The sequence below is a fragment of the Pongo pygmaeus genome, chromosome 6 (genome assembly GCF_028885625.2).
Source record: "Pongo pygmaeus isolate AG05252 chromosome 6, NHGRI_mPonPyg2-v2.0_pri, whole genome shotgun sequence".
NCBI lineage: Eukaryota > Metazoa > Chordata > Mammalia > Primates > Hominidae > Pongo > Pongo pygmaeus.
In genome coordinates, this window is record NC_072379.2 from 25,197,294 (window position 1) to 25,209,134 (window position 11,841).

The window sequence follows — 11,841 nt, forward strand, 5'->3', positions numbered from 1 at the left end:
GTAGGCCACAGAATTCTTAAAGTCAAGCTTTCCAGGCCCACCTTCAGGCTCCCGGCAGCCTCGACAGGACCAAATATTCCCTCACGGCAGCTTCTGAAAGCTGAGTTTCTGCCTGCATCACGGCATCCTCCGAAAACTGAGCATTTGCCTCATGGCGGCCTACCCAGGCCACAAATCTGCCTGCCTCCCAGCAGTCAACGACAAGTCCAGGTGCTGCTTCACAATGGCCCCTTTAGGCCCAGCTCATGTGAAAAGGCGGAATCTCCAGGCACAGCTCTTGCCTCCTGGCAGCCTCTGCAGGCCCAAATTGTCCAAAGACGGCTCCTCCCAGCCCAATTCTTGCCTCACATCGGCATACACAGGCCTACACTCTACCTCACAGTGGACCCTCCAGGCCCACCACTTGCCTCATCGTGGCCTCCTGAGGCCAAACTCCTGCTTTTCAGGAGCCTCTACAGGTCCAGCTCCTCCCTCCCAATGTCCTCTATAGGCCAGGCTCAGGCCTCTCGGCGGCCTTTGCTTTTTGACATCCGCTCCAGGCCCACAGCTTCCTGTAGTCGGCATGTCCAGGCCACGCTCTTCCTCTGAACAGCCTCTGCAGCCCAAATCGCCCTGAAGTCAGCCTCTACAGGCTCAGCCCCTCCATCCCAGTGGCCTCTGTAGGGCAACCTCATGCCTCACGGCGGCCTGTACAAGCGTAGCGTTGGCTTCTTTGCATCCTCTACTGGCCCTGAACTTCCTCCAGTCGATCTCTACAGGCGAAGCTCTTCCTTCCAGCGACCTCTGCAGGCTGAAATAGTGGTGCTCATCTCAGCTTCTACAGGGCTAGCCTCCTGCATCCACGTGGCGGCTGCAGGCCCAAATTTTCCTGAAGTCCGTCTCTCCAGGAGGAGCTCTTGCCTCTCAGTGACCTCTCCAGGAGCAAAACTTCCTCAAATCAGCCTCTCCAGGACCAGCTCCTGCCTCTTGATGGCCGCTTTAGACCCAGCTCACTCCTCACAAGGGCCTTTCCAGGCCCACTTTGTCCCTTTTGGCGGCCTCTCCACGACCAGAACCTCCTCAAGTAGGCCTCTCCAGACCCAGCTGGAGCCTCCCGGCCTCTTCTCCAGGCCCAGCTGTTCCCCCTAGCTGCATCTACAGGCACAACTGCTGCCTCACAGCACCCTCTTCAGACTCAGCTCCTACTCAGCTCCTAGCAGTCATTGTAGGCCCAAAACTTCCTCAAACAAAGCTTTCCCGGCCCACCTCATGCCTCACGGAGGCCTCGCCAGACTCAGCTCCTGCCCTCCAATGCGGGTCTTCAGGCCCTCAAACTTCATCCATTCGGCTTCTCTAATCCCAGATTGGGCATCTCGACAGCCTCTGCTGGCCCAAAGCGTCCTGAAGTCCGCCTCTCCACGCCAAGATCCAGCCTCCCGGCAGCCTCTCCAGGTGCAACATGTTCTCAAGTGGGCCCATCCGGTACCAGCTCCTGAATCCCGTCGGCATCTAGAGGCCAAGACTCTTTCTTGTGCGTGGCGACCTCTCCAGGCCCACGTGTTTCTCGTGTTTGCATCAACAAGCCAACCTACCACCTCACAGCAGACGTCTCTGGGCTAAGATACTACCCCGATAATGCCAGCCTTTGTAGGCACAAGCCTTTCTCAAGACAAGGATCTGCAGGAACAAACTTTTCTTCCGCCAAACCTCTGTAGGCCCAACTTATACCTACAGGGGGCCTGAACGGATGCAACTCTGGCTGCCGAACAACACCTACAGACCCCGCTTTTGCCTCCCAGGGACTTCTCAGACACAGCTCTCGCCTCACAGCGGCTTCCCAGGGCCAAGTTCCACCCTGCCTCCCAGAGACCTCGACAGGCCCAGCTTCTGCCTCCCGATGGCCTCTTCAGGCCCAGCTCATTCCTCATGGCGGCCGTTCCAGGCCCAGTTTGTCCCTTTTGGCGGCCTCTCCAGGCGCAGTAACTCCTCAAGTTGGCCTCTCCAGACCCAGCTGCAGCCTCCCGGCGTCCTCTCCAGGCCCATCTCTTCCACCCGGCTGCGTCTATGGGCCCGGCTCCTGCCTCACAGCAGCCTCTTTGGACTCAGCTCCTGCCCAGCTCCTGGCGGCCTTTGTCGGCCCAAAATTTCCTCAAGCCAAGGTCTCCCAGCCCAGCTCAGCCCTCGACGGTGGCCTCTCCGGGCTCAGCTCCTCGCCCTCCGACGGCGTCTCCGGTCCCCCAGACTTCCTCCATTGGGCTCCTCTTGGCCCAGCTTGGGCTTCGCGACGACCCCTGTGGGGCCAACTCGTCGTGAAGCCGGCCTCCCTGGGCCCAGGTCCAGCCTCCCGGCGGCCTCTCCGGGCGCAGCACGTCCTCGAGTGGGCCCCTCCAGGGCCAGCTCCTGCCTCCCGTCGGCCTCTAGAGGCCGAGCCTCTACCTCCCTCATGGCGGCCCCTCCGGGCCCAACTCTTCCTGGTCCTCCTGGCTGCGTCGACAGGCCCAACTCCTGCCTCCCACGAAAAGCAAACAACCTCTTTGAGCTCAGCTCCTGCCCGGCTCCCGCCAGCCTTTGTGGGCCCAGCCCTTTCTCCAGCCGAAGCTCTGCAGGCCCGCCTTCTGCCTCCCGGTGGCCTGCGCAGACGCAGCCCTGGCTGGAGAACAGCCCCTGCAGGCCCCGCTCCTGCCTCCCAGGGGCCTCTCCGGGCCCGGATCTCGCCTGGCCTCACGGCGGCTTCCCGGGGCCAGGTTCCTGCCTGCCTCCCGGCAGCCTCGACAGGCCCAACTCCTCCCTGATGGTGGCCTGTTTCGGCCCGACTCATGCCTCTCGCAACCCGCCCAGCGGTGTGAGCTCCTGCCCCACACTGGCCTGTGTGGGCCGAGGTCCTCCCTTACGCTGGGCTGTGGAGGCCGAGCTCATGCCTCTCGTGGCCTCCCCAGGCCCAGCCCCTGCCTGTTGGCGGCCTCACCCGGCCCAGCCTCGACCTCGCAGTGGGCCCTCCAGGCCCACCTGTTGCCTCGCCGTGGCCTCCTCCGGCCAGGCTCCTGCCCTTCGGCGGCCTCTGCAGGCCCAGCTCCTGCCTCCCAGTGGCCTGCGTAGGCCAAGCTCCTGCCTCCACGGCGGCCTTTCCAGGCCTGGCGTTTGCTCCTTTCCATCCTCGCCAGGCCCTGAACGTGCTCCAGTCGGCCTCTCCCGGCCCAGCTCTTCCTCCCGGCGGCCTCTGCAGGCCCAAGTCGTCCTCCAGTGGGCCTCTCCAGGGCCAGCTCCTGCCTCCCGCCGGCCTCTGCGGGCCCAAGTCGTCCTCCAGTCGGCCTCCCCCGGCCCAGCTCTTGCCTCTCGGCGGCCTCTCCAGGTGCACAACTTTCTCCAGTCGGCCTCTCCAGGCCCAGCTCCTCCTGCCTCCCAGTGACCTCTTTAGGCCCAGCCCGGCTCACGCCTCGCGGCGGCCCTCCCAGGCCCCGCGTTGAACTTTTGGCGGCCTCTTCAGGCCCAGAGCTTCACCTCCGGTCGGCCTCCCCAGGGCCAGCCTCCTGCCTCCCGGGGGCCCGTAGACAGGCCCAGGCTCTGCCTCACAGCGGAGTCTCCACGCCCCGCTCTTGGCCTCCCTGCAGCCCCCGCCAGTCCGACGCGCCTGCCTTCCGGCGGCTTCGACAGGCCCAGCTCCTGCCTCCCGACGGCCTCTTTCGGCCCAGCTGGCTCCTCACGATGGCCTTCCCGGGCCCGGTTTGTCCCCTTTGGTGGCCTCTCCAGGCCCAGCACCTCCTCAAGTCGGCCTCTCCAGACCCAGCTGCAGCCTCCCGGCGTCCTCTCCAGGCCCAGCTCTTCCTCCCAGCCGTGTCTACGGGCCCGGCTCCTGCCTCACAGCAACCGCTTTGGACTCAGCTCCTGCCCAGCTCCTGGCGGCCTCTGTCGGCCCAAAACTTTCTCAAGCCACGCTCTCCCGGCCCAGCTCAGGCCTCGACGGTGGCCTCTCCGGGCTCAGCTCCTTGCCCTCCGACGGCATCTCCGGGCCCCCAGACTTCCTCCAGTGGGCTCCTCTCGGCCCAGCTTGGGCCTCCCGGTGGCCCCTGAGGGCCCAACTCGTCATGATGCCGGCCTCCCCGGGCCCAGGTCTGGCCTTCCTGCGGCCTCTCCGGGCGCAGCACGTCCTCGAGTGGGCCGCTCCAGGGCCAGCTCCTGCCTCCTGTCGGCTTCTAGAGGCCCAGCCTCTGCCTCCCTCATGGCAGCCCCTCTGGGCCCAGCTCTTCCTGGTCCTCCTGGCTGCGTCAACAGGCCCAACTCCTGCCTCCGAAGCAAAGCAAACAACCTCTCTGGGCTCAGCTCCTGCCCGGCTCCCGCCAGCCTTTGTGGGCCCAGCCCTTTCTCCAGCTGAAGCTCTGCAGACCCGCTTTCTGCCTCCCGGTGGCCTGCGCAGACGCAGCCCTGGCTGGAGAACAGCACCTGCAGGCCCCGCTCCTGCCTCCCAGGGGCCTCTCCGGGCCCGGGTCTCGCCTGGCCTCATGGCTGCTTCCCAGGGCCAGGTTCCTGCCTGCCTCCCGGCAGCCTCGACAGGCCCAGCTCCTCCCTGACGGTAGCCTCTTTCGGCCCGACTCATGCCTCTCGCAACCCGCCCAGCGGTGTGAGCTCCTGCCTCACACTGGCCTGTGCGGGCCAAAGTCCTCCCTCACGCTGGGCCGTGGAGGCCCGGCTCGTGCCTCTCGTGGCCTCCCGAGGCCCAGACCCTGCCTGTTGGCGGCCTCTCCCGGCCCAGCCTCGACCTCGCAGTGGGCCCTCCAGGCCCACCTCTTGCCTCGCCGTGGCCTCCTCGGGCCAGGCTCCTGCCCTTCGGCGGCCTCTGCAGGCCCAGCTCCTGCCTCCCAGTGGCCTACGTAGGCCAAGCTCCTGCCTCCACGGCGGCCTTTCCAGGCCTGGCGTTTCCTCCTTTGCATTCTCGCCAGGCTCTGAATGTGCTCCTGTCAGCCGCTCCCGGCCCAGTTCTTCCTCCCGGCGGCCTCTGCAGGCCCAAGTTGTCCTCCAGTGGGCCTCTCCTGGGCCAGCTCTTGCGTCCCGCCGGCCTCTGCGGGCCCAAGTCGTCCTCCAGTCGGCCTCCCCCGGCCCAGCTCTTGCCTCTCGGCGGCCTCTCCAGGTGCACAACTTCCTCCAGTCGGCCTCTCCAGGCCCTGCTCCTCCTGCCTCCCAGTGACCTCTTTAGGCCCAGCCCTGCTCACGCCTCCCGGCGGCCCTCCCAGGCCCCGCGTTGGACTTTTGGCGGCCTCTTCAGGCCCAGAGCTTGATCACCGGTCGGCCTCCCCAGGCCCAGCCTCCTGCCTCCCGAGGGCCCGTAGTCAGGCCCAGGCTCTGCCTCACAGCGGAGTCTCCACGCCCCGCTCTTGGCCTCCCTGCGGCCCCCCCCAGTCCGACGCGCCTGCCTTCAGCGGCTTCGACAGGCCCAGCTCCTGCCTTCCAACGGCCTCTTTCGGCCCAGCTGGCTCCTCACGACGGCCTTCCCGAGCCCGGTTTGTCCCCTTTGGTGGCCTCTGCAGGCCCAGCACCTCATCAAGTTGGCCTCTCCAGACCCAGCTACAGCCTCCCGGCGTCCTCCCCAGGCCCAGCTCTTCCTCCCGGCTGCGTCTACAGGCCCGGCTCCTGCCTCACAGCAACCGCTTTGGACTCAGCTCCTGCCCAGCTCCTGGCGGCCTCTTTCGGCCCAAAACTTCCTCAAGCCACGCTCTCCCGGCCCAGCTCAGGCCTCGATGGTGGCCTCTCCGGGCTTAGCTCCTCGCCCTCTGACGGCGTCTCGGGGCCCCCAGACTTCCTCCAGTGGGCTCCTCTCGGCCCAGCTTGGGCTTCCCGGCGGCCCCTGCGGGACAAACTTGTCGTGAAACCGGTCTCCCCGGGCCCAGGTCCGGCCTCCCGGCGGCCTCTCCGGGCGCAGCACGTCCTCGAGTGGGCCCCTCCAGGGCCAGCTCCTGCCTCCCGTCGTCCTCTAGAGGCCCAGACTCTGCCTCCCTCATGGCGGCCCCTCCGGGCCCAGCTCTTCCTGGTCCTCCTGGCTGCGTCGACAGGCCCAACTCCTGCCTCCCAAGCAAAGCAAACAACCTCTCTGGGCTCAGCTCCTTCCCGGCTCCCGCCAGCCTTTGTGGGCCCAGCCCTTTCTCCAGCCGAAGCTCTGCAGGCCCGGCTTCTGCATCCCGGTGGCCTGTGCAGACGCAGCCCTGGCTGGAGAACAGCCCGTGCAGGCTCCGATCCTGCCTCCCAGGGGCGTCTCCGGGCCCGGCTCTCGCCTGGCCTCACGGCGGCTTCCCGGGACTAGGTTCCTGCCTGCCTCCCGGCAGCCTCGACAGGCCCAGCTCCTCCCTGACGGTGGCCTGTTTCGGCCCGACTCATGCCTCTCGCAACCCGCCCAGCAGTGTGAGCTCCTGCCTCACACTGGCCTGTGTGGGCCCAGGTCCTCCCTCACGCTGGGCCGTGGAGGCCCGGCTCGTGCCTCTCGTGGCCTCCCCAGGCCCAGCCCCTGCCTGTTGGCGGCCTCTCCCGGCCCAGCCTCGACCTCGCAGTAGGCCCTCCAGGCCCACCTCTTGCCTCGCCGTGGCCTCCTCGGGCGAGGCTCCTGCCCTTCGGCGGCCTCTGCAGGCCCAGCTCCTGCCTCCCAGTGGCCTGCGTAGGCCAAGCTCCTGTCTCCACGACGGCCTTTCCAGGCCTGGCGTTTGCTCCTTTGCATCCTCGCCAAGCCCTGAACGTGCTCCATTCGGCCTCTCCCGGCCCAGCTCTTCCTCCCGGCGGCCTCTGCAGGCCTAAGTTGTCCTCCAGTGGGCCTCTCCAGGGCCAGCTCCTGCCTCCCGCCGGCCTCTGCGGGCCCAAGTCGTCCTCCAGTCTGCCTCCCCCGGCCCAGCTCTTGCCTCTCGGCGGCCTCTCCAGGTGCACAACTTCCTCCAGTCGGCCTCTCCAGGCCCAGCTCCTCCTTCCTCCCAGTGGCCTCTTTAGGCCCAGCCGGGCTCACGCCTCCTGGCGGCCCTCCCAGGCCCCACGATTGATTTTTGGCAGCCTCTTCAGGCCCAGAGCATGACCTTCGGTCGGCCTCCCCAGGCGCAGCCTCCTGCCTCCTGAGGGCCCGTAGTCAGGCCCAGGCTCTGCCTCACAGCGGAGTCTCCACGCCCCACTCTTGGCCTCCCTGCGGCACAGCCCCAGTCCGAAGCGCCTGCCTTCCTGCGGCTTCGACAGACCCAGCTCCTGCCTCCCGACGGCCTCTTTCGTCCCAGCTGGCTCCTCACAACGGCCTTCCCAGGCCTGGTTTGACACCTTTGGCGGTCTCTCCAGGCCCAGCACCTCCTCAAGTCGGCCTCTCCAGACCCAGCTGCAGCCTCCCGGCGTCCTATCCAGGACCAGCTCTTCCTCCCGGCTGCGACTACGGGCCCGGCTCCTGCCTCACAGCAACCGCTTTGGACTCAGCTCCTGCCCAGCTCCTGGCGGCCTCTGTCGGCCCAAAACTTCCTCAAGCCACGCTCTCCCGGCCCAGCTCAGACCTCGGCGGTGGCCTCTCCGGGCTCAGTTCCTCGCCTTCCGACGGCGTCTCCGGGACCCCAGACTTCTTCCAGTGGGCTCCCCTCGACCCAGCTTCGGCCTCCTGGCGGCCCCTGCGGGCCCAACTCGTCGTGAAGCCGGCCTCCCCGGGCCCAGGTCTGGCCTCCCGGTGGCCTCTCTGGGCGCAGCACGTCCTCGAGTGGGCCCCTCCAGGGCCAGCTGCTGCCTCTTGTTGGCCTCTAGAGGCCCAGCCTCTGCCTCCCTCATGGCGGCCCCTCCGGGCCCAGATCTTCCTGGTCCTCCTGGCTGCGTCAACAGGCCCAACTTCTGCCTCCCAAGCAAAGCAAACAACCTCTCTGGGCTCAGCTCTTGCCCGGCTCCCGCCAGCCTTTGTGGGCCCAGCCCTTTCTCCACCCGAAGCTCTGCAGGCCCGCCTTCTGCCTCCCGGTGGCCTGTGCAGACGCAGCCCTGGCTGGAGAACAGCCCCTGCATGCCCCGCTCCTGCCTCCCACGGGCCGCTCTGGGCCCAGCTCTCGCCTGGCCTCACGGCGGCTTCCCGGGGCCAGGTTCCTGCCTGCCTCCCGGCAGCCTCGACAGGCCCAGCTCCTCCCTGACGGTGGCCTCTTTCGGCCCGACTCATGCCTCTCGCAACCCGCCCAGCGGTGTGAGCTCCTGCCTCACACTGGCCTGTGCGGGCCCAGGTCCTCCCTCACGCTGGGCCGTGGAGGCCCGGCTCGTGCCTCTCGTGGCCTCCCCAGGCCCAGCCCCTGCCTGTTGGCGGCGTCTCCCGGCCCAGCCTCGACCTCGCAGTGGGCCCTCCAGGCCCACCTCTTGCCTCGCCGTGGCCTCCTCGGGCCAGGCTCCTGCCCTTCGGCGGCCTCTGCAGGCCCAGCTCCTGCCTCCCAGTGGCCTGCGTAGGCCAAGCTTCCGCCTCCACGGCGGCCTTTCCAGGCCTGGCGTTTCCTCCTTTGCATCCTCGCCAGGCCCTGAACGTGCTCCAGTCGGCCTCTCCCGGCCCAGCTCTTCCTCCCGGCGGCCTCTGCAGGCCCAAGTTGTCCTCCAGTGGGCCTCTCCAGGGCCAGCTCCTGCCTCCTGCCGGCCTCTGCGGGCCCAAGTCGTCCTCCAGTCGGCCTCCCTCGGCCCAGCTCTTGCCTCTCGGCGGCCTCTCCAGGTGCACAACTTCCTCCAGTTGGCCTCTCCAGGCCCAGCTCCTCCTGCCTCCCAGTGGCCTCTTTAGGCCCAGCCCGGCTCACGCCTCCCAGCGGCCCTCCCAGGCCCCGCGTTGGACATTTGGCGGCCTCTTCAGGCCCAGAGCTCGACCTCCGGTCGGCCTACCCAGGCCCAGCCTCCTGCCTCCCGATGTCCCGTAGACAGGCCCAGGCTCTGCCTCACAGCGGAGTCTCCACTTCCCGCTCTTGGCCTCCCTGCGGCCCCCCCAGTTCGACGCGCCTGCCTTCCGGCGGCTTCGACAGGCCCAGCTCCTGCCTCCCGACGGCTTCTTTCGGCCCAGCTGGCTCCTCACGACGGCCTTCCCGGGCCCGGTTTGTCCCCTTTGGCGGCCTCTCCAGGCCCAGCACCTCCTCAAGTCGGTCTCTCCAGACCCAGCTGCAGCCTCCCGGCATCCTCTGCAGGCCCAGCTCTTCCTCCCGGCTGCATCTACGGGCCCGGCATCTGCCTCACAGCAACCGCTTTGGACTCAGCTCCTGCCCAGCTCCTGGCGGCATCTGTCGGCCCAAAACTTCCTCAAGCCACGCTCTCCCGGCCCAGCTCAGTCCTCGACGGTGGCCTCTCCGGGCTCAGCTCCTCGCCCTCCGACGTCGTCTCCGGGCCCCCAGACTTCCTCCAGTGGGCTCCTCTCGGCCCAGTTTGGGCCTCCCGGCGGCCCCTGGGGGCCCAACTCGTCGTGAAGCCGGCCTCCCCGGGCCCAGGTCCGGCCTCCCGGCGGCCTCTCCGGGCGCATCACGTCCTTGAGTGGGCCCCTCCAGGGCCAGCTCCTGCCTCCCGTCGGCCTCTAGAGGCCCAGTCTCTGCCTCCCTCATGGCGGCCCCTCCGGGCCCAGCTCTTCCTGGTCCTCCTGGCTGCGTCGACAGGCCCAACTCCTGCCTCCCAAGAAAAGCAAACAACCTCTCTGGGCTCAGCTCCTGCCCGGCTCCCGCCAGCCTTTGTGGGCCCAGCCCTTTCTCCAGCCGAAGCTCTGCAGGCCCGCCTTCTGCCTCCCGGTGGCCTGCGCAGACGCAGCCCTGGCTGGAGAACAGCCCCTGCAGGCCCCGCTCCTGCCTCCCAGGGGCCTCTCCGGGCCCAGCTCTCGCCTGGCCTCACGGCGGCTTCCCGGGGCCAGGTTCCTGCCTGCCTTCCGGCAGCCTCGACAGGCCCAGCTCCTCCCTGACGGTGGCCTGTTTCGGCCCGACACATGCCTCTCGCAACCCGCCCAGCGGTGTGAGCTCCTGCCTCACACTAGCCTGTGCGGGCTCAGGTCCTCCCTCACGCTGGGCCGTGGAGGCCTGGCTCTTGCCTCTCGTGGCCTCCCCAGGCCCAGCCCCTGCCTGTTGGTGGCCTCTCCCGGCCCAGCCTCGACCTCGCAGTAGGCCCTCCAGGCCCACCTCTTGCCTCGCCGTGGCCGCCTCGGGCCACGCTCTTGCCCTTCGGCGGCCTCTGCAGGCCCAGCTCCTGCCTCCCAGTGGCCTGCGTAGGCCAAGCTCCTGCCTCCACGGCGGCCTTTCCAGGCCTGGCGTTTGCTCCTTTGCATGCTCGCCAGGCCCTGAACATGCTCCAGTTGGCCTCTCCCGGCCCAGCTCTTCCTCCCGGCAGCCTCTGCAGGCCCAAGTTGTCCTCCAGTGGGCCTCTCCAGGGCCAGCTCCTGCCTTCCGCCGGCCTCTGCGGGCCCACGTCGTCCTCCAGTCGGCCTCCCCCGGCCCAGCTCTTGCCTCTCGGCGGCCTCTCCAGGTGCACAACTTCCTCCAGTCGGCCTCTCCAGGCCCAGCTCCTCCTGACTCCCAGTGGCCTCTTTAGGCCCAGCCTGGCTCATGCATCTCGGTGGCCCTCCCAGGCCCCGCTTTTGACTTTTGGCGGCCTCTTCAGGCCCAGAGCTTGACCTCCGGTCGGCCTCCCCTGGCCCAGCCTCCTGCCTCCCGAGGGCCCGTAGACAGGTCCAGGCTCTGCCTCACAGCGGAGTCTCCACGCCCCGCTCTTGGCCTCCCTGCGTCCCCCCCCGAGTCCGACGCGACTGCCTTCCGGCGGCTTTGACAGGCCCAGCTCCTGCCTCCCGATGGCCTCTTTCGGCCCAGCTGGCTCCTCACGACGGCCTTCCCGGGCCCGGTTTGTCCCCTTTGGCGGCCTCTCCAGGCCCAGCACCTCCTCAAGTCGGCCTCTCCAGACCCAGCTGCAGCCTCCCGGCATCCTCTCCAGGCCCCGCTCTTCCTCCGGGCTGCGTCTACGGGCCCGGCTCCTGCCTCACAGCAACCGCTTTGGACTCAGCTCCTGCCCAGCTCCTGGCGGCCTCTGTCGGCCCAAAACTTCCTCAAGCCACGCTCTCCCGGCCCAGCTCAGGCCTCGACGGTGGCCTCTCCGGGCTCAGCTCCTCGCCCTCCGACAGCGTCTCCGGGCCCCCAGACTTCCTCCAGTGGGCTCCTCTCGGCCCAGCTTGGGCCTCCCGGCGGCCCCTGCGGGCCCAACTCGTCGTGAAGCCGGCCTCCCCGGGCCCAGGTCCGGCCCCCCGGCGGCCTCTCCGGGTGCAGCACGTCCTCGAGTGGGCCCCTCCAGGGCCAGCTCCTGCCTCCCGTCGTCCTCTAGAGGCCCAGCCTCTGCCTCCCTCATGGCGGCCCCTCCGGGCCCAGCTCTTCCTGGTCCTCCTGGCTGCGTCGACAGGCCCAACTCCTGCCTCCCAAGCAAAGCAAACAACCTCTCTGGGCTCAGCTCCTGCCCGGCTCCCGCCAGCCTTTGTGGGCCCAGCCCTTTCTCCAGCCGAAGCTCTGCAGGCCCGCCTTCTGCCTCCCGGTGGCCTGCGCAGACGCAGCCCTAGCTGGAGAACAGACCCTGCAGGCCCCGCTCCTGCCTCCCAGGGGCCTCTCCGGGCCCAGCCCTCGCCTGGCCTCACGGCGGCTTCCCGGGGCCAGGTTCCTGCCTGCCTCCCGGCAGCCTCGACAGGCGCAGCTCCTCCCTGATGGTGGCCTGTTTCGGCCCGACTCATGCCTCTCGCAACCCGCCCAGCAGTGTGAGCTCCTGCCTCACACTGGCCTGTGCGGGCCGAGGTCCTCCCTCACGCTGGGCCGTGGAGGCCCGGCTCGTGCCTCTCGTGGCCTCCCCAGGCCCAGCCCCTGCCTGTTGGCGGCCTCTCCCGGCCCAGCCTCGACCTCCCAGTGGGCCCTC